The sequence below is a fragment of the Wyeomyia smithii genome, chromosome 2, assembly GCF_029784165.1.
Source record: "Wyeomyia smithii strain HCP4-BCI-WySm-NY-G18 chromosome 2, ASM2978416v1, whole genome shotgun sequence".
NCBI classification, from domain to species: Eukaryota; Metazoa; Arthropoda; class Insecta; order Diptera; family Culicidae; genus Wyeomyia; species Wyeomyia smithii.
The window spans coordinates 38,088,012-38,108,899 of NC_073695.1; the positions used below are offsets into that span (position 1 = coordinate 38,088,012).

The 20,888-nt window shown below is 38.2% G+C and overlaps 1 protein-coding gene across 4 annotated transcripts in view; it reads right to left on the minus strand.

Moving 5' to 3' along the window:
- Positions 1-20,888, minus strand: part of LOC129720928 (tubulointerstitial nephritis antigen-like) — a 148,471-nt gene that overhangs the window by 8,700 nt on the left and 118,883 nt on the right. The window contains exon 1 of one of the 4 annotated variants that reach the window (XM_055672845.1): positions 3,185-3,478. The exons of the other annotated variants lie outside the window; for them this stretch is intronic. The gene's annotated coding sequence lies outside the window, so the exon portion shown is untranslated. Of the gene's footprint in view, positions 1-3,184; positions 3,479-20,888 lie in introns of those variants that run through there. 4 annotated transcript variants of the gene reach the window in all.

Sequence of the window (20,888 nt, forward strand, 5' to 3'; positions counted from 1 at the left end):
ATTGGAGAAAATCCTTGTCGGTGAAGTTTACCCGAAAGAATGTCAATAGAAACGGAATCAAAAGCCCCCTTAATGTCCAAGAACGCAGACGCCATTTGTTCTTTACGAGCATACGCCAGCTGAATATCTGTTGAAAGCAACGCAAGACAATCATTCGTCCCTTTGGCACGGCGGAAGCCAAATTGAGTTTCTGATAGTAGACCATTTGATTAGACCCAGTGGTCTAAACGACGGAGTATCATTTTTTCCATCAATTTCCGGATACAGGATAGCATTGCAATCGGCCTATAAGAGTTGTGATTAGAAGCTGGTTTCCCTGGTTTTTGGATGGCGATCACCTTCACTTGCCTCCAATCCTGCGGTACAATGTTTTGCTCCAGGAACTTATTGAACAAGTTCAACAAGCGCCTCTTGGCATTGCCGGGTAGATTCTTCAACAAGTTGAATTTGATTCTATCTAATCCAGGCGCGTTATTGTTACAGGACAGGAGGGCAACTGAAAGTTCTGCCATCGTAAAAGGTGATTCTATCGCGTCGTGGCCCGGAGACGCATCGCGAACAATATTTTGCTCAGGAACAGAGTCCGGACATACTTTCCTGGCAAAATCAAATATCCACCTACTTGAAGACTCCTCGCTTTCGTTGACCGTTACGCGATTCCGCATTCTTCGGGCTGTGTTCCAAAGAGTGCTCATCGATGTCTCCCTCGACGTCTCGTTCACGAACCGACGCCAATATCCACGTTTCTTTGCTTTAGCCAAGCTTTTAAGCTTGGTATCAAGCTCCGAATACCGTAAATAGTCGCCAGGTATACCTCCCGTCTGGTAGGCCTTAAACGCGTCGGATCTTTGCGTGTAGACATCGGAGCACTCTTGGTCCCACCACGGAGTGGGAGGCCGTTCTTTGATCGTTACGCCGGGATATTTCTTCGTTTGGGCTTGCAACGCGGCGTCGAGAATCAAGCCCGCGAGGAGGTTGTATTCTTCAAGTGGTGAATGATGTTGAATCGACTCGACCGCTTTTGAAATCATTTCCTCGTATAACTTCCAATCGACATTTCGTGTGAGGTCATACGGAATGTCAATTGGTCGCATGCGAGTTGACCCGTTAGTAATTGAAATAAGAATAGGCAGATGGTCGCTACCGTGAGGATCGAGGATTACCTTCCATGTGCAATCCAACCGTAGCGACGTCGAACATAAGGATAGATCCAAAGCGCTTGGGCGCGCTGGAGGTTTCGGGATACGTGTCATTTCACCGTTGTTTAAAATAGTCATGTCGAAGTCATCGCAAAGGTTATAGATTAAAGAGGAGCGGTTATCATTGTATGGGGAACCCCAAGCCACGCCATAAGAGTTGAAGTCTCCCAAAATCAAACGTGGCGAGGGAAGAAGTTCTATTAAATCAAAGAGCAGCCGTTGCCCAACCTGTGCTCTGGGGGGAATATATATTGAGGCAATACAAAGCTCTTTACCTTGTATTGTCATTTGACATGCGACAACTTCGATGCCTGGAATCGAGGGGAGGTTAATACGATAGAAAGAATAGCACTTTTTAATCCCTAAAAGTACTCCTCCATATGGGGTGTCTCGATCAAGGCGAATAATATTAAAATCATGGAAGTTGAGATCAATATTTGAAGTAAGCCAAGTTTCACAAAGGGAAAATGCATCGCATTTGTTTTTATTTATCAAAACTTTAAACGAATCAATTTTTGGTAAAATACTTCTACAATTCCACTGTAAGACAGAGATAGAATCCTTCATATACGCAGTTGAATTAGGCATCGAAGGATACAATCGCTGCAAGGAGAGGCCATTGGGCAGTCAACTGCTTCAAAAATGATCTAACTGTTGGGAGAAATGCTGTAAGAAAAATTTTAATTGGATCGGGTACATTGAAAGTTTCAAAAATCCAGTCCACAATGTCAGAAAATTTCACTAATCCAGAGTTTGTTTCATCAACTGGGAGTGTAAAAGGAGCAACTGGGGTTTTAGATGTTCCTGGCAGTGCTCCTTCTGGGACTTTAAATTTGCCAGCCCAGGAGGAGTTTGCTTCGGTTTTTCCGCAGCACTGTTTGGTTTGTTTGTAACTTTCATTTCACTTTGAGAAATCTTAGGACCTTTTCTGGGAAGTTTAGGAGAGGAAATATTTTTCCTCTTTCTAGACTCCCCAGGATTGGCGTAAGATGCTCCCGCTGGTGAATCGTCAGAATCGGTTTCCTCAGAGGGCAACAGATCGAAGGGGTTCGAAGTAACGGGAGAAATGGTAACGGTCTTCTTCAGCATGTCAGCGTAGGAACGCTTTGAACGCTCTTTGAGAGACCGTTTTATTTTATCCCTGCGCTGCATGTACACCGCACATGTCGAGAGCTCATGCAGATTTTCTCCGCAGTGAATACACTTTTCAGCGTGAACACTGCAAGAATCTTCCGCATGAGACTCCCCACACTTGCCACAACGTGCCTTATTGCAGCAGTAGGCGGCTGTATGGCCTAACTGCTTGCAATTCAGGCAGTTCATGACGCGGGGCACGTAGAGCCTCACAGGAAGACGAACCCGGTGGATCGAGACGTGGCTTGGTAGTGCTGACCCGGCGAACGTAACTCGAAACGAGTCTGACGGAGTGTATACTGTTTTGCCACCGATGATCGATGCTGACCGCAATTGCTTGCAGTCGAGCACCTTTACTTCGGGACACGTTTTGTTCTTAAAGCACCCTTTGGCACTTTGCAGTATACACTCGACGGACAGACTCGAATCGGTTATGACACCGTCGATCTCCACGTCTCGTGCGGGTATGTAAACGCGATACTCGCGTGTGAAGAGCTCAGAGCAAGCTATATCGTTGGCCTCTTTCAGGTTACCGACCACGACACGGAGCTTGTTAGGCCGGACCTTGGAAATTTCGGTCACGCCCTTGTACTCCTTCGTCAGGTCTTTAGAAATCTGCAAGAGGTTCAACTTTTTCGATTTCGGTCCTGCCTTTGGCCGAAAATAAACAGTATAGCTGCCCTGGGCTCCGTCTGGGTAAAGCCTGGGGCGAGGGGGGACTGAAGAATGAACAGGGGAGGGGGTAACAGAAGGGTCAGGGTCAGAGGGGTTCGGGGATGGTGGCGCGGGAGGCGAGGGATCTACATCCATCGCGCTATGTTTAGCGCACTAGCGCTGACAAGAACACGTACCTTTTTATTTCTCCCTTCCAGTAAGGTTGGTTGTCCGATCGTTCGAAGTAGCAGCCGTTACAGCCAGCAGCACCAATACAGCAGCACCAAACAGCCACCAGCAGCGAGCCAGGTGTGAGATCACTCCACACAGCGATACGACTCGCTGGCACTGATGGCTTCTTCTTTTTCCTCGTTTGTGTCTCGTCCACTGCTGTAGCACAATCCAGCCAGCAGCCAAATCGGCTTACGCACCAGCTGGCAGTCACGATGCGAAACAGTTGCACAAAGGAACGACCTTGAACCCGGATTTATTTCACTCGACCAGGCAAACAATGCCAACACTTGTTCACACGTCTTTTGTTTTATACTCTATCGGACCGATCACCAAACACGTCCAGTACTGATGCGTGTTCGGCACAGAATGAAATGAAATTTATAATATATTTATTGAGAGTTAAATTTATTTTGAATTTTAGTTATCATGCATCTTAACGAAATCTCACAATTTTCACAATTTTAAAGTAGAATACTTCTCTCAGGAAGTTCGGCTACATAGGGATGTGAAATGAAAATCTAAAACCGCAAATAGTGAAAAATATGTCCAATTTCCAATGCTAATAAATCGGTTATTATTCGATGGATTTCCTTTGTTCTTGCAGCAATAGACTGGAAAATCTTTTTAGATTCTTCCCAAAAGAAGATAATTGTAATTTTATTGTTCACACTATTGTACTATTGAAAATAGTCAAGCTTTGTCAAAACGGAAAATTCGACCTCTGATTGGTCGTTATATGATTGCTTCCCAAGCACGGTCGACAGAATCATATACTTTGCAATTTAAAACATGCTATTTGGCCTATATAAGAGCCTGTTTCAGCCGAAGCCGCTCATAATAGTTCTAGACAGCGACAACAGCAGTCGTCCTCCCTTAGCAGCAGCACTAGCAGTGCAGTGGATACCAGCGATGGCGGAAAGCGGCCACAGCTGTGGCGTAGCAATGGATAGCGCACTAGTTGCAGCGGTTCCAGCAACGATAACAGCTGGGCCAGCTGATGCAGGGACAGTGGATACCAATGGCAGCGTATAGCGGCCACAACTGTGGCATGGCTATGGATAGCGCACTAGTTGCAGCGGATCTCAGCATCCATAGCGGCTGATGCAGTGAGGCGCTTTAGTGAAATGCAGTCTCTGTGCGATAGTGGGCACTAGTAAATGCATTCAATGAAAAGTTGACTCATTTTGACAACACGTGAGCCGTCTAGTTTTGAGTGTTAAATCAGCTTCTCACTGTTTATTTTATCACAAGGAATATTTTATTCACACTGTCAGTTATAACGCAAAGATGTGATCGGCATCTTATCCGATACTAAAATGAACAACAAATTGTCCTTTTCAGGATGAAATAAAAACTTTACTGAAGAGTTAATATTTTCTAATGAGGTAATTCACATTTTTAAATTTGTAAAAGTTATAAATTTTACTTTATCTCCGTGTCAGAAAGTACTGAATTATCTTTTCGTTCAGTCATGAGCACGACATACTAAAAAAATTCATCTCAAAATTTAAAAATTGTCAAGCCCCAACCATGACAAGCAACTTACTATATTATTGAAAATGGGCAGACAGACGTCCAAGCTGAGTTCCAAATTTGTGTAAAGTTTTTTGTGGTAGCAATCCGTAACCAGATAGCGCTACCAGTACCGCCAGCCTCGTGCACCAGCGAAAAAAAAATGTATTGTAGCGATAAGGTCACCAGGCGGCACTAGTGTACAAGTGATTTATAACGCAATTTACATTGAAAATTTACACGGAAATTTTAATCAATGTTGTTCTTGCTTGGACGTCTGTCTGCGGTCAAGCTTTGTTGAAGCGCGAAATTCGATTGATCTGATTATTTAGCGTTTATTCACTAGAAAAAATGACCGACACGCAAGCAGCCGGGTTATCTTTCTTGTAAAAGTATTCTACTTCAACCTTGCGGTCGTTGCTTTGCACACAACTCTCCTGCGATTTTTTTAATCTATGATTTTATTAAATTTTCCATTATATTAAATTGACAAAGCTTGCAAGTTCATACAGTTCATGAAGTCCAATTTCCGGTATCTTTTACACTGATGATTTGAAGAAAAAAATGCATCACTCCATTTCAAGTGTGCAAGAAAATAGACTAAGGTCTCAGATTTGGCTCAAAGTTTGGGGAATAATTGAAAAATCCCGAGTCTTTTGTGTTCATTGAATAAAATTAGTAATTTTTATGCATTATTTTTTTTTTCTATCCATTATAGCAAAGCAAAGCCTTGGTGCGACATTCCTTTTCGGAACTCGACCTTCTGTTTATTATACACAAACTTCGCTTCCAACTGTTTTCGTGTACGGGACAATTGCGGGGCTAGCGCTAAGATCCTGCTGGCACTAACAGTCTTTCCCGAGCCGGGAATCAAACCTACGAAAACTGGCTTGTTTGGTAAGCAAAGTTATTCAAGACTATCTGGAAGGGCTATATACATTGTTAACAGTGGTGGGCACCGCTAACCGAATAATTACCGACGCTAATCGCTAAGCCGCTAACCGGAAAATTTAGCTCGATAATCGCTAAACGCTAAACGCTAAACCCAAATTAGCGGAACTTTCGCTAATCGCTAACTTATAAATATGTAAATAGTCATATCGCTATATTTATTGCTCATGTTTTGTAAGATCTGAACCACTTTAATCTTTGGTGGTAAAACAAACGAAAGCAATTACTTTTCAGAGCTATTTACAATAAAAGGTTCACAAAACGGTGGTCATACTTGATTTTGTAAAAACAAGGAGTAACAAAAGTTATTCAGCTTGCATTAAAAACAGATGCTTTTAGTGATGTTTTCATAAAAGTTTGATTATTATCTGAATCGAAAAAGTAGAACCAAAGTTGTCATAATTTCAAGCGCATTGTAATTTACAATGGTTCTTGATGTGTCGAAAATTCAATCTAGACCTTGAGCTTGTTCTTCAAAATGCTCCTGTGGCTTGTACGATAACTGGAACTCCATTCTAGGGTGAAAAGACTGTCTTGCACTTGTGTCGTAAAGAGAGAAACTCTAAACAATTAAGACAATTGAACGTTGTTTAAATGAAACAAACGTTCCAAAAGTAACTAGTAAAGTATGTTCATGTTTCGAGGCAATTTACGTACGCCATCAGCAATTCACAGTTTTTTGAATAGTTCTTTTGTCGCTTCTCTACAAAATTTAGCGAATTAGCGATTAGCGTTTCGAAGGCCAAAACTTTACCACTTTACTTTACGCCAACCAGTTCAAAAATTAGCGAAATCGCTAAACTGAATATTAGCGTCGCTAATTAGCGATTAGCGAATTAGCGGAATAGTGCCCACCACTGATTATTAATCATGGTTTTTGATGAAAAATGGCACACTTTTTCTTATAAAAAGCGGAGAGTCCCACGAAATAGTACAATCGGCATCAAAGTTGGAATTTTTTCACAGTCACCCTATATGAAAAACTTCCCAAACTTTCAACCAAATCTGAGGAGGTCGTTGACAACTTCACTTCGGTGTACTTCGAGGCAGCAAGCTTGGGCCAACTATGTTTATTCTAAATTTTCAACAATGCTTTACACCTTTTCACCGGAAATTGCAACCTTGTTTACATGGATGACTTTGTACTCTTCCCCAATGTGACTAGCTTACCTGATTGCGACTATCTTTGAGCCGCGAAGCCTACCGCTTTAATTACAATTACACGATCATTGGTTGAAGCGTGTGGAAGTCGAGAAAAACCTAGGCGTTTATCTCGAATCGAAACTTTGCATAGGCGTTTCTATAGGCAAGATGCCATTTTCTCCTATTGGTTTAATATAAAGCTATTTAAAAATGCTATTTTAGAAGGTATTAATGATTACCAAAATCGTGCGTTTAATCGGTGTGACGTCTTCGGCAAAGTTGTAGATAATAATTTTGTCTTTCCGAAAAATAAAAAAAAATAAAAATTTAAAATTAAAAAGGCTTAATTTTTAAAAATCTATTTTTTTAAATAAAAACTACAAAAGATTACCTAACAAAGAAACCAGTCCGATCATGGAGAAATAAAAAAAAGCTCGCTTCGTTAGTGTGCGTCGTAGTAGGCTTTCGATCGAAAATGTAGAACGGTCGTCGGCTCTCGCACACAGAACAAATGGTGGAGTAGCATTCCCACATCGAATTTTTGCTTTATTTTATTTATGTCTATCTTATTCTATTTCTGTTCAAAATATTAGTACAGGACCAGTGATATAAGTAGCTTCCAAAATCTCCGCACTCATTTTGTGTAAATCTCATTTCTATAAAAAATCTCAGAATGCGTTTAGGGAAAAAACCTCGAGGTAGCAAGTACTAGTTTGCCATGTTTGTTCAAGAATGTATTACACAGCGAGTCTTACCAACGTCAAAAGCAAAAGAAGACGATTATGGTAGTGGAAAATTGTTCTATCGTGATCATTTACATGCCTGACTAGGATTACGCGATTTTACGAGTAAGAATTTAGCGATTTTAGAATGTAGAATTTTAGGATTTTGTGATTTCAACATTTCTAATCTGTTGAAAATGATAGGATCTTTGAATTTTACAGTAATAGACCTTAAAATTTTAGGACTGACGGAAATTAATGTAAAAGATTGATGGAATCTAGAATTCTAAGAGCCGTGGCATTGTTTGGTTTTAGCATCAAGGTTAGGGTGCCAATGAAAATGGTCATTTTGAGAAACCCTATACAAAATGTTCACCTACCTGAAAAAATACCCTGTTCAAAATTTGAGCTCAACCGGACTTAAAATGGGGTGGCGCAAAGCGGTTGGATTTTGACCTTTAAAAATCCAAAAATTAACCCAACGGAGTACGGTGCATTAAATTTCGGTTTTCGAGATTTTTTCCTGGCCCCAGATGGCTCTAAAATGCATGAAACGTTCACATCTGGCTTCATCTGAAGAAAAAATTCTCAATTTAAGTGATTTTTCGAATTTTTCAAGGTCAAACTTCGATCGCTTTGCGCCACCCCGTTTTTAGTCCGATCGAGCCAAAATTTTGCATAGTGTGTTTTTCGGGCGGATGAACATTTCGTGTAGGGTTTTTTCTTTAAATTTTCTGGTTGGCACCCTAATCAAGATATTCCAGATTTTTGAAGATTTATTATCTTTAGGATCTGAATCAAACAGCAGGATGTTAATTTATTGTGATTTAAGAGTTACAGGATTAAAGATGCTAAGCATTTTGAGATTTAATAATTTTTGATTTCAAAATCAGGAGATTTCAAGAATTTGGAGTTCAGGGGTTTAAGGATCTTAGAAATTGGGATTTCAAATTTTCAAAATTTTAAGATATTAGAATATTTGGATTTAATTATTTTAGATGTGTGATTTAAAGATTCATGGATTAAAAAATTTTCAAATAAGGGAATTCCTATAACATTAAATTTTTCATATCAAAAACTTCTATAAAACTGGTCAACAGGTGCACTCCAAAGCTCATATTTGAAAAAAAAAAAAAAAACATAAAAGATTATAGCTATTCAATCATTTCTGTGAATTTTTGTGTCCCTAGTCATTACCGTTTTTTCACAGACTCAAATAAGTTTCCTCATAAACAAAACGTTAAAACGACGAACCCGGCGAGCAATTTCTATACGACGCTCTCAAGTAAGTTGACGCATTTTGGTAATGGCTAGGGGCACCAAAAATCATAGGGATGGTTGAATAGCTATAATCTTTAATTTTTTTTTCCGGTTTGAGCTATTGGAATACACTTTTTTCATTTTGTCGACAAGTGTAATGTTCGAATCTTTGTTTGTAACAAAAAAATGAAAAATTACAACAAAGCAGAGTAAAAGTTAACCAATCATAGCGTTTTTGACGGATGACCCCATAACAGCTATGAATGCGTTTGCTATATGAACAGTTGTCATACGTATGATAGCCATAATGAACGTTAGCTATATTTTTATTCCCTAAAATACAACTTTTCCAGGAAATATGCGCAAAAGCAACTTAAATTCAGAAAAAAATTAAATAATTTTGAACATTGAAGGCAACAGAATTTTTAATTGATTCGGATTACTAATTAATTTAAAATCTGGCGATTTTCGAGGATTTCGAAAACCGGCAACATCTTTGTTTTTCGCTGGCAGGATTGCTCGTACCCTCGATTCTGCACACTGCGTTGGATTTTGGAAACATATCCCAATATGAGTAAATAAAGATATTCGGCCATTTTTCGCTGTTTTTGGGGAACCACAAGTTTGGCGTCTGGAGTTAATTTTTGATTTCTGTACATCACCTCAATTATTTTAAGCTTTTTCCCGAAAAAGTTGGTTATTAGGCCTCATTTGCTTGGTTATTTCTCGAATTATGCAGAAATTTATATGAAAACCCGTCATTTTCGTTTTACCAAAGAAACGATATCATTTGGTTGAATTTTCAGAAGATTTTATTTCGTGACCGTGAAGGATGCACGTGAATTATTTTATCGGAGTGTGGCAGCTAGTTTCAAGGGTGAATTTATAGTATATTTGAAAGGGCGCTGCGTTCATTGGAAGTGAAAATTGAAAAAGATTGGGTGTAATTTTCACTCCGGAAGTTGAAATGATTTTTATCTACTCTGGGTCTAACATTCCTCTTTTTATGAGACAAGTGCACCTTGTTACCGTTAAATGCGAACAAAAATCCATACTACATGATCCATGTTGTGCCAATTCTCTTATATCTGAATAGGATTGCTCTGTTAATACTGCTCAAAAACTTCCGAGGCGGTAACATCGGTTGAGATCATCAAAAATGTAATGTGTAAAACAAACCAATACGAAATACTAACTTTCGAAGCAAAATTTGTATGTGAAAAAAAAGTCATTGCACGCTTGTTCGTTTAAGTGTATGACGCAATTCAAGAAATACCACACGACACCGACACGATCAGAACAGACTCTTATACCTGACAAACAATAACATGCAATATACAACCAACCTCAAAACCACTTCGTGTTCGTCATATTTGCAACAGTGATCACATTACCGCTTTAAATGCGGTGTGGATACAGAAAACGTGGCGGTTTTGGAATGGGACACCGAAATCCCCTTCTCAAACCTTTTCCGCGATGAAATCCCAATCTGTAGGATTTTAATCTAGTCGATTATCGATAGTTCAAATTAAACGTTCCTAATTTTGTCCTAAATTCAATGTACGATCAAAAAGTAGAACCACATTCCCAACTCTTCTCGGTTCGCGATATAAATGCATTTTTATCTGTTCACAAATCTACCAACCGTCTTCTTGGGGGTGGTGTTCGATGGAGGGACGGTGGTTACTGGGAGAATAAACTACCACGAAAACCAAAACATTTTCAAGCGACAAAGTGTGTTTGCCAACAAACCAAGCGTCATCTTCTTCGAAACCTAAGTTGATCAAAGAATATGCGAAGAATGCGCACACCTCCGAAGGCAGAGGACCGACCGCGACCGCGTCTCAAGCTGAAAATTTTACTTTTCGCGGTGGGCGAACTCGAGGTAGGAAAGTTATTTGAACTTTGTCGTGTAGTGGTAAGCATACCACTATGTAAACACGAGACCAGTTGGGGGAATTCATGCCAATTTACCTAGTGGTAGCAGTTTCTTGGTTGAAGCATTTGAAGAACCTTTAAATCTCTAACTCTAAAGCTAATGTGTCTACACTGTAAATATTCATACGGGTCCGGAGGTAGATATCTAATGAAAATATTTACTCTGGAAATGTGGTTTTATATCATTTTCTTTCGTAAGCATACCGTAGCCATATTCAACTTTGGAACTTGCCTAAATGAGCGATGTCATTAAACTCAGAAAGCTTCACATAAATCTGACATGGTGGTGCCAACTGCATTTCACGAGTTTGCGTGAAATCCCTCGTTGATTGTCGTGCAAGATCACTGCTACTACATGAGATAATCCTCTCAGATTAGCCCTGCCGAACCACCGCAATATAATGTATGCTTATTTTTAGGGGAATTATTTCACATCAGTTCACATCATAGCGGCAGCCGTCAGCAGTGCGGTCATTTGATTGATGGGCTTTGTCGATCGATTCCTCCTCTGAGATGAGCCGATGATGATAACTGATGGACAGCGTAGAGCGCGTCAGTAGCATCGATCAGTGTGAGAAGTGAGAACACAAATGTGTTAACTAAAGAAAGTCGACACTGATGAGTGTGCATTTGCATTCGATCGACCGACTGACCGACCCGGCTCGTCATTTTACGGTAAACAGACAACATTTGCAGTTCGGTGTGAAAATGCGCCTGAGAATCGGTTGGCGGTGCAAATATTTATGTCTGGATCGGGTCGAGAAAAATGGCACTCTGCTAATAAGCACTGGAAGTGACTTGCAATGTTTGGCTAACCACTTTGAAGTTCACTCTTCTCTAAATGGTCAGTATTTTCCTTCCCAGTTCGGGTTTTGTAAATTAAATGACTGTGTACTAAGCAGAACTGCCAAAACATTCCGAAACTCATCTTCCCCTTTCAGTGTTTATCCTGTTCTAATTAACCTCCAACGAACGAAGAGCGGCGTCAGACGCGTTCTTATTTTGGATTCTCTCCGATTTCTTCAGCAGCATCGAGGAATGACGTGCTGCAAACGAGAGGAAAAGTGACAGAGGCGTCTAGATTTATTGCACAAAACACGCAATCATTTGGTCCGCTCGGTTGATAGTTACGCATCATCATCATACGTCAACAATCGGTCGAACCGACCGGGGAGAGCGGCTGCACGTGAGTTGAAAAACCAAGTGTCGCGATTAAAACTAGGAAGAATTCCCTCAACCGCGCCGAGGGGATCGCCAATCTCCAGCTCGCGTCGAACATGATACAGTCGTGATCCGTTTTGTTTATTTTAGATGATACATAACCTTCAAACTCTTAGCGAGAAATTCCTTCTTCGAAGCTTGTTTAGAAACAAATGGCAGCGCAAAAGTAGGCCATACAATTTTATTATGACTTATCAGCTGTACGCTAAGCAACTTAGATTACCTGGAATTCGTACCCCAGGGGGAGATGCTCTTGTCGGGGGTATGAGTTTCATTGACTGAAACTTACTCGTGTTTTTGGAATTTGAGCTCATCTTAGTACAGTGTAGAGGGAATAATAAAGATTTCGTAGAACTCTATAACACATGATTCATCGTCATTATAATGATAGTAACCGAGTTTTTTTTTCAAGAAAAGGTTGCGACGTCACTTTTGTGAATTTATACATTTTAGTTTGAGCTGTACACTACCACAAGTGTGATTAGTGTGCAAAACTGCTTGCCAAGCAGGCGCGTCACATGTTGACAGTTCCTGTAATTTACGGGATATTCGGAGCCCTGAAGAGATTGTTGCCCGATGACGTCAAAAAAAGACTGTTCAGGACTCGTACAATTTTGGATCGGATTTTTTCAGCATTTAAATGTCCGGTGTTCGCGTTGTTGGATCTTTATCGTATTTAGTGATTGTTTTCACTTCCATAAGCACAAATGTATTTACAAATAATAGAAAAAAATCTAACATCATGTAAATAAGCTCTCCTGAACGATCAGAAAACTGAATGTTATTTTTTATGTGCAATAGATATATACTCAGTAAAAAAAATTACATTACTTTAAATGCACATAAATGGAGCATTGGAAACCATGTAATATTCCGTGTGACATTATATTCACATGCAAAGTAAATGAATATATTGTGAATTTGCATGCATATTTATATTCGAAGCTCTAAGTTTATATCAATTAACGTACAAATTTACATGGCTTAAAACGATTCTGTATTGTGCATTATTAACGGTGTGAAATTGTATATTTTTTTCACTTTATGTGCTAGAAATCGTTATGTGCTTTCATTTGTATTAGTTGTAATTTTCATTTTTTGGTACTTAAGATATATTAAGTTTTGCTAAGGAAATCATCGATATGCATTGCCGTTTTTCTCTTTTTTAATGACAATAAAAATTCTCGAGAATAGGAATGGAATTGCCAATATTAGAACTGAATGGAAACATTTTGAAAAGAAATTGAAAAGGTCGGGTTGATTCATCGTAACTTTTCTTAATGAAAATAATGAGATAAACAGTAGAAGAGCATGATTTATTTATTTATATATTAATTTATTTATCCATCTAACACAAAGTCTTAATGAATATGAATAATATTCATTGAATATATCACTATCGTCAACGTCAGAATGTAAAACAAGCAGATCTTGCTACTCGACTGGAGAAACAACTGGAACGCTCACCAAATTCGAATAAATCTTCAGCAGAAGTAAATGCACGTATCATCGAAGACATAGGGGCATTAAATCCAAACGCTGTGCGATGAAACCATGTTTGGAAAAGAGTAGAAGTCCTTAAAGCACGCGATGGAACACGAAAATCAAGTAAAGATAGTAGTTTGGGACAATTTACTTCATTGTTCAGGAGCTTAGCGACAAATTTTGCCTGCTGAATCTTCCGTCGTCGAGCTAGGGTGTCAAGATTGGTTAGCTTGCACCGATCACAGTACGGAAGCAAGTTCAGTGGGTCACGCCAAGGCAGATTTCTCAAAGCAATTCGGACAAATCTCTTTTGCACTCTTTCAATTCGTAAACTCCAGGTCAGTTGATGTGGAAGCCAAACTAGTGAAGCATTCTCTAAGATAGGTCGCACTAAAGAGCAATACAGAGCTTTCAAGCAATACGGATCATTAAAATCTTTGGCTATTTTGGTTATAAACCCCAGCTGACGATTAGCCTTAGCAATGACGGCCGATCGATGACTAGCAAAGGAGAGTTTCTTATCCATTGTCACACCCAAGTCATTCATCTTTTCAACCCTGTTGAGCACGACTCCATCGATATGGTAGTTGAACATTATAGGCTGCGAGTTCCGATGAGATGTCATTACAGAGCATTTAGGAATGCTGACAATCAGTTTATTACGATGGCACCATTCTACAAACATATCAAATAACTGCTGCAAACGGTGACAATCTTCTATGCACTTCACGGCGAAATATAGTTTTAGGTCATCCGCATATATAAGCTTAAATCCGTCACCAAGCAAATACTAAAATATTGTAAAAAGCAGCGGTCCCAAGTTACTTCCTTGAGGTACACCACTCAAGTTGACGAACGGAGTTGAGCTGCACGCTCCCAATTTCACCCGAAGTGATCGGTCACACAAGTATGAACTAAGCCATGCAACAAAGTTGTCAGAGGCACCAAGCAGGTTAATTTTGCGCAATAGTATATGTACGATGGTCAATTCTGTCGAATGCGGCTTTCAAATCCGTATAAACCACGTCCACTTGGCATTTTGCTTCCAGTTGTGTAAAACAAATATGCGTAAATTCCAATAAATTCGTGGTAACCGATCGTCCAGGCATAAAACCATGCTGGTCTGTAGAGATATAGCACTTTATTCCAGCTAGAAGACTTCGATTGACAATAATTTCAAATAATTTCGATGCTGCTAACATCTCAAACATCTTAAATAAACATTTTCAATTGAATTGTCATGCTTTTTTGGGGCTCTTTTACTCAACAACAAACACACTCAGAGAGGAATGAGAATATGTATATGAAAGCTCTATCTTTACTCTTTATACCAGTACTTTTTTTTTTTTTTCTTTGTACATGCTCAGTTCGGTTCGAAATGGCGTCCAAACAACGAGCATTCCGCAAGTGCAGTTCGCTATGAACTACACAACAGTTTTGGCAAAAAGTTCATGGTAAACCATTTGGAAAGCGAAAATCTTCTGGTTTCTATTATGTAAGGCTTCCTGTGATCCTCAACTATAATCCGCCAGAAAGGTATTAGGAGACCGCCCAGAGTAGTGGACAGAAAAGGAGTTTTTCCTTTTTATCAAATCATGGTTCATGCCTAGTGGTTTGGCTATCAAGCAAAATATATACCAGAACAAATATTTGAACTACATTATGTTTTCATTTCTTACAAAACACCATACTGATGAGAAGTATGTGTTTTGGCCAGAGAAAATGTCATCACAGCACGTCAAAAAACTCAAACGTTTCTGAACAACCATTCGACTCCATTTGTACCACAAATACGCAACCCAACAAATCAACCTCAGTGTCGTCCAATCGAAGATTTCATTGCGATTTTGAGTTACTTCGGTGCAAAAAAAACCTGGAGATCAACGAATTGCGAACAGTTGATTAGTAGAATCAAGAGATGCATTCGAGAACCGAACTCGAAGGCCGTACAACGCTCTTGTTTTGGCAACATAAGAAAACTTTGTCGAGAGGCCGATAACGGACCTTTCTCAAATGTTCAATATTTTTTGTTAGTTAACAATTAATATATCTCCATGTAAAATAAATCAGTTTCCTTTTAAGTTTTTCAACCTTTTTTGACAGCTGTAGAAAGAAATTCTAAATTTTTAGTAGTCACCCATTTTTAAAATAATTTTGAAAAAGCAAATTTTCAACAAACCTCTGTTAAATTGTTTTGTTTCGAAAAATTTAGTATTATTCAACTATTCTATTCGAAAAAGTAGGCCTGTTTTCTTGATGAGTGTAGTTTTTAATTTCCAATACCATTACAAGCCTGTTTTAATATGTCGCGGTCCAATAAAATCATTAACTCTAAAATTTGGGACTTAAGTGGAGCGATTGTAGTGTTAGGAGCTATTCAAGGACGCCCCACAGAAAATATTTCAGTGGAGTAGAGTCAGAATTTTTTTTTTGTTGATCGAAATAACGGTCGATTCACATGAGTTCCAGTTACGTGAAATATGGCTATCGGTAGCGGTAGTGGTGGTGATATGTTGTTTATCTTTTGCGGAATAAGGTTTGTATCCGCAATAATCTGGACACCTTCAAATCAGTGTAACTCTTGAAAAATTCAAGCTATGAGCGACTATCTTCACTTAAACATAGAAGGGGTTTTATACTCTCGCCTACTTTGATTTATTTGGCATTTCTTAAACAGTGCTCAAAATGTCAAAAATCGTGAACTCGCAAGAAAGCATAATTTGCCCAAACTACTGTCACGATGTGTCAAAAAGGTTTTCTTAACGTTTGAGTGTCGAAAAAAAACTAAAAAGCGACAAAAATATTGGTCGTGTGGATAGTTCTATGGACAGAAAGCTGAGAAGACTTTGGAGAAGAATCCGAACCTCTCTATTCGAATTTGCGGATCGGAAAGTAGGAACGTTACAAGAATTTGTTTAGAAATAAAAGAAGCGTTCCGGTTTGAAGTAATACAAAGTCAAGAAAGTCCCCAACCGCGACAATAAGCTGAATTTGATGGCAAAAACACGTGGTTGAAAATTGAATTGCATTTTTTGAGAAAATTTTCATGCGTCGTAATGGACGATGAAAAACACGTCGTGGAAGATTTCAAACATTTTCCAGAATTGGCTTATTACCCTGCAGTGGTCAGAAATGATACCGAAGAGTATTTTAGGACGAAAAAGGTTGGTAAACTTATCTCAAGCTCATCTTCTATCATTAAGGGGTTACATACCTTTTTGGTCAAGAAAAATGAGGGAAGTTTGAATTTATTTTTAAGTGCATAGCACCATTTTTATTGCATCAAAGCGGTATTTTTCTGAAAGTACAGTTTATCAACAACAAAAAAATACGTTTGATTTTGAGATATTCCAATTATTATTGGAGTAATGGCCGTTTCCCCGAAACGCTTTTTTTTGCAGAGGCTTGCGGTGATCCTGACAGAGACTCAACGGGTCAACCGAAATAAAAAAACTCATATTATTTCATAAGTTTAGAAGTGTGCCGTGTACTTGAACGATCGCTTTTATGAGTTTTTTGTGTTCAGTGCAAACGGGAACGTTTTTTCCAAAAAATGCACGCAAATTGAGCGCTAAAAATCGCATTGAAATTTTTTTGCGGCAAAATGTAACATTATGTTTTAAAAAGCGATCGTTCAAGGACCGGCGAATTTAATAACGAAAATTTAAAAAAAAAGATGAAGGAAATCGGTTCAGTAGTTTTCCCGCAATCACGATCACGGCAAAGTCATTTAACACTATTCCGAGATAATCGCACTACTCCGAGATAATCGCGTGTAAACTTTCAAGATTAGCTTATGCGGCCGTGGCGAGGCGCGCTGCAAATCGCTCTAACTTTCATCCTATTGCCCAGATCTTTATGAAAATTTGTGAAAATGTTCTCGAGATGTCGTGTTTGAAGATAATGCAATAAATTTTTTTTTTCGTTTTTTTGAAAACTAAAAAGGTATATAACCCCTGAAAGACACAATCAAGAAGAAAATTTATTTGAAGGAGTGTCTATAAAAAACGGTTGCTGCCTAATGACCGTATCACAGGAAAAATTAAATATAGCGATATGACTATTTACATATTAAAAAATTAGCGATTAGCGAAAGCTCCGCTAATGTGGGATTAGCGTCGCTAAATTTTCGGTTAGCGGTGCCCACCACTGGCTTTCATGTTGAAATTTGTTGGTTCAAGTCGTTGATGAAGAGAACGAAAAGCAACGGTCTCAATGCACTGCTCTGTGGAACTCCAAACGGGATATCGAATTTTCTGGAGCGTGCATGCGCTTCTACCGGTTAACCTCAGCTTCACATTAGCGAAAGTGTGCAGTGTATAGAATGATTTAGAGAAGTCGATGTATACCGATTCTACTCGATTTCGACATCTAATTTCTCGAAACAATACGCTGGTGTAGCGGGTTACGTGTGACCGTACTGGTGATTCGATATTATCGATTTAACTCCAGATAGCATGACCTCATGAATCTCCTAGACAGCAGAGAATTTATGTTCCGCGGTAATTTTCAACTTTTCGTGTACTTTACGAGATTTTGAGCATCTTCAACAAGCCCAAAAAAATTTGTTCATCCAGCGATCTATTACATAACAATGTTACCGGAAGAAACGTTGACAAAAAATTTGTGATTTGACATACAAAATTGGAGGTATGGAATTTTGTATTTTTGATTCCAAACTCTAGATTTGAAAGTTAAGATTCATGATCCGGGAATTAACCGTTGCAATTTTAGATTCGATTTCGGAGCTGGAATTTGACGCTGGATATTTGTTATTTGTGGATTTGATACGATATTGGGAAAGTAAATTTATGTTTACAGATCTGATTTTAAAAATTGTAGATAATTGAACTCGTGTTGAATATTGGAATCTTTTAATTTTAGGTCATATACTTTGGCTTGAGTTGTGGATTCTGATTTAGAACTGTAGATTATGGGTTTTAAAACATGCAATGAGTTTTGATTCTCAACATTGAATGCAGTGTTTTCAAGTTGAGGTGTGAGATTCAAGTTTAAGGATGAGTGCCTTTGAATCGTGTATTTAACATATTTTATTGAAGATTCGATGGTTTGGAATTTGGAATTTGGAATTTGAAATTTATAACTCGTGATTCCGAGATTGGGATTTGTATTTTGATTTTCAGTTCAGTGTTTGTGAGTAGAGGTAGGATATTTAGAATAAAGGACAAGGTCTTTTGAATATCTAAAATTAAGGACTATAATTTTTTGAAGATTTGATGTTAGATACGAATTTTGAAGATTTGATGTTAAATACGATGAGGTTTAGGATTGTCAGATTAGATCCTAGAATTTCCAGGTAGAAACTAAAAACTTGTTTTTGGGGAATGATTTTGGATTAGGGGTTTTGAATATGCGACTTAAGATTTGGAAGTTGAATAGATTGAGATTTTGCAATGGAATCTGAAATTTATATTTATGTCTATAACAAGGATATTACGGATGTGATCATTAAGCATTTACGGATGCAATTGCGGATGTCAATAACAACTCTAGTCTGAAGGTTTAGATATGTAAGTTGATATACACTGAATTCTATTTTGACACGACTTTTTTACGTTATTTTATTTTACACGATTTTTTACGTGGTTTTCTTGAAATTACACGATTTGTGACATGGGAAACATTCATATATGAACCAACATATAACACACACATACTTATACATATATACATACACACATACACACATACATACACACATATGCACACCTACATTCAAACACACAAGCATATACACATACACACTTACCAAATAGCGAAAGATTTTGTCAAAACGACGCGATCTTACTTTTTACACGATTTATTCCAAATTTTTTTTTACGCCATTCTTTCTTTGAGCGCACGCATCCATCGCGTAAAAAGAGAATCCAGCATATAGAATCTGAAGTATCATGATTCATGATTTTCATGATTCCTGTTTCATGATTCTAGCATTCGGATTGTAAGGTTCGTAACATAAAAAAAAACTTGAAAATCACTAGATAGAGTGTCATTGTATTATTGGATATGGAATGTAAGATTTTTGGTTTTACATTCCCAGTAGCTTGAAATTAAAATTTTACAATTTTGGACTTAGAGTTCGGAATTTCGAGTAGTTAGTTCTAATTTAAAATTAGGTTTAAATTTAAATGATAGGTACAGAAATTTAAAAATTTAGATAAGTAAACATGTTTTGATTTGAGAGTAAAACTTGTAAAGATTTTTTGTCGTAAAATCATTAAATCATCATTGGTCTTTAGAACATATAAGTCGCTTTTTCCTTGGAGATATCCGTATTAAAAACCGCGCAAATTTTGAAATCGCATAAAAAGCGAGTTTCGTGATATTCCATAGGAATCATAGCATAGGAATTCTAGAAAATCTATAACGAGCGTCTTAGCAGAGAGATTGAGATCAATCAAAGAAATAGTTATCGGTTTCCGTTATACTCTACTAAATTTTTTGGAAATAAATATTGAAATTCAGTCCGCAAATATATATTTCGACTGTGACGTACAGTCTTCCTCAGTGCTTATGTGGACCAGTCCACATAAGCACTGAGGAAGACTGTACGGCATAGGAATTGGTTTTGATTTTTGATAGTTATGAATTTTTTCGTCTAAAACCATCATAACCTCAATCTGATAAACATAAGCCTCATAAAAATTAAATATTGGCACGAAAATTAGAAGAATTTTAATTTTTCGAAAAAAAAATATGAGTATTAGGGTGGGGAAAATTGATCGATTTGCCAGAACCAAGTTTTTTTGGTTCTTTTTGGGGTCCCAAACAACCCTAAACTTATCTGAGGTCGATTGGTTTTGTCTCCGCTTGGCGCATTGCATTTCAAATTTGTATGAAAATTCATATGGGAAAACCTACTTTTTTGCATTTACCTTTCTAGAGAGCTAAATGATGCTCCAATAATGCACTACATTATATTAAAGTATAGTATTTTAGATGCTTAACAACTTTGCAAAAGACACTGAAGAGCTAGAATGTCCCTAAGAAGAGCTATAGCTGTTCAAAGTTGAGTCTGTCGATTTAAATGCAGAAAATCTTGTTTCCTGCCAACATTACCAATGTACCGGCGTCAGTAGGATTCCCATCAGAAGTAACCTATTGTAACGAGTTCATACACTCAGCTAGACCAAGCAAACAAATTTATGTCAATATTCTAGGCGTAGGTAGAATCAACAACGTGTTTCAGAGGTTACTTCTGATGGAAATCTGACTGACGACGGTACACTGGCAGTGTTGGCAGAAAAAATGATTTGCAACATAAATTTCGACACCCTCAACTTTGAACAGCTCTAGTATTTTTTTGGCACACCCTAGCTCTCTAGTGTCTTCGGCCAAGTTGTTAGGCATCAAAAAACCTACCATTTAAAGTCATGAAACCTATGGTTTGAGCTATTTTGAGCTCTTTAGAATG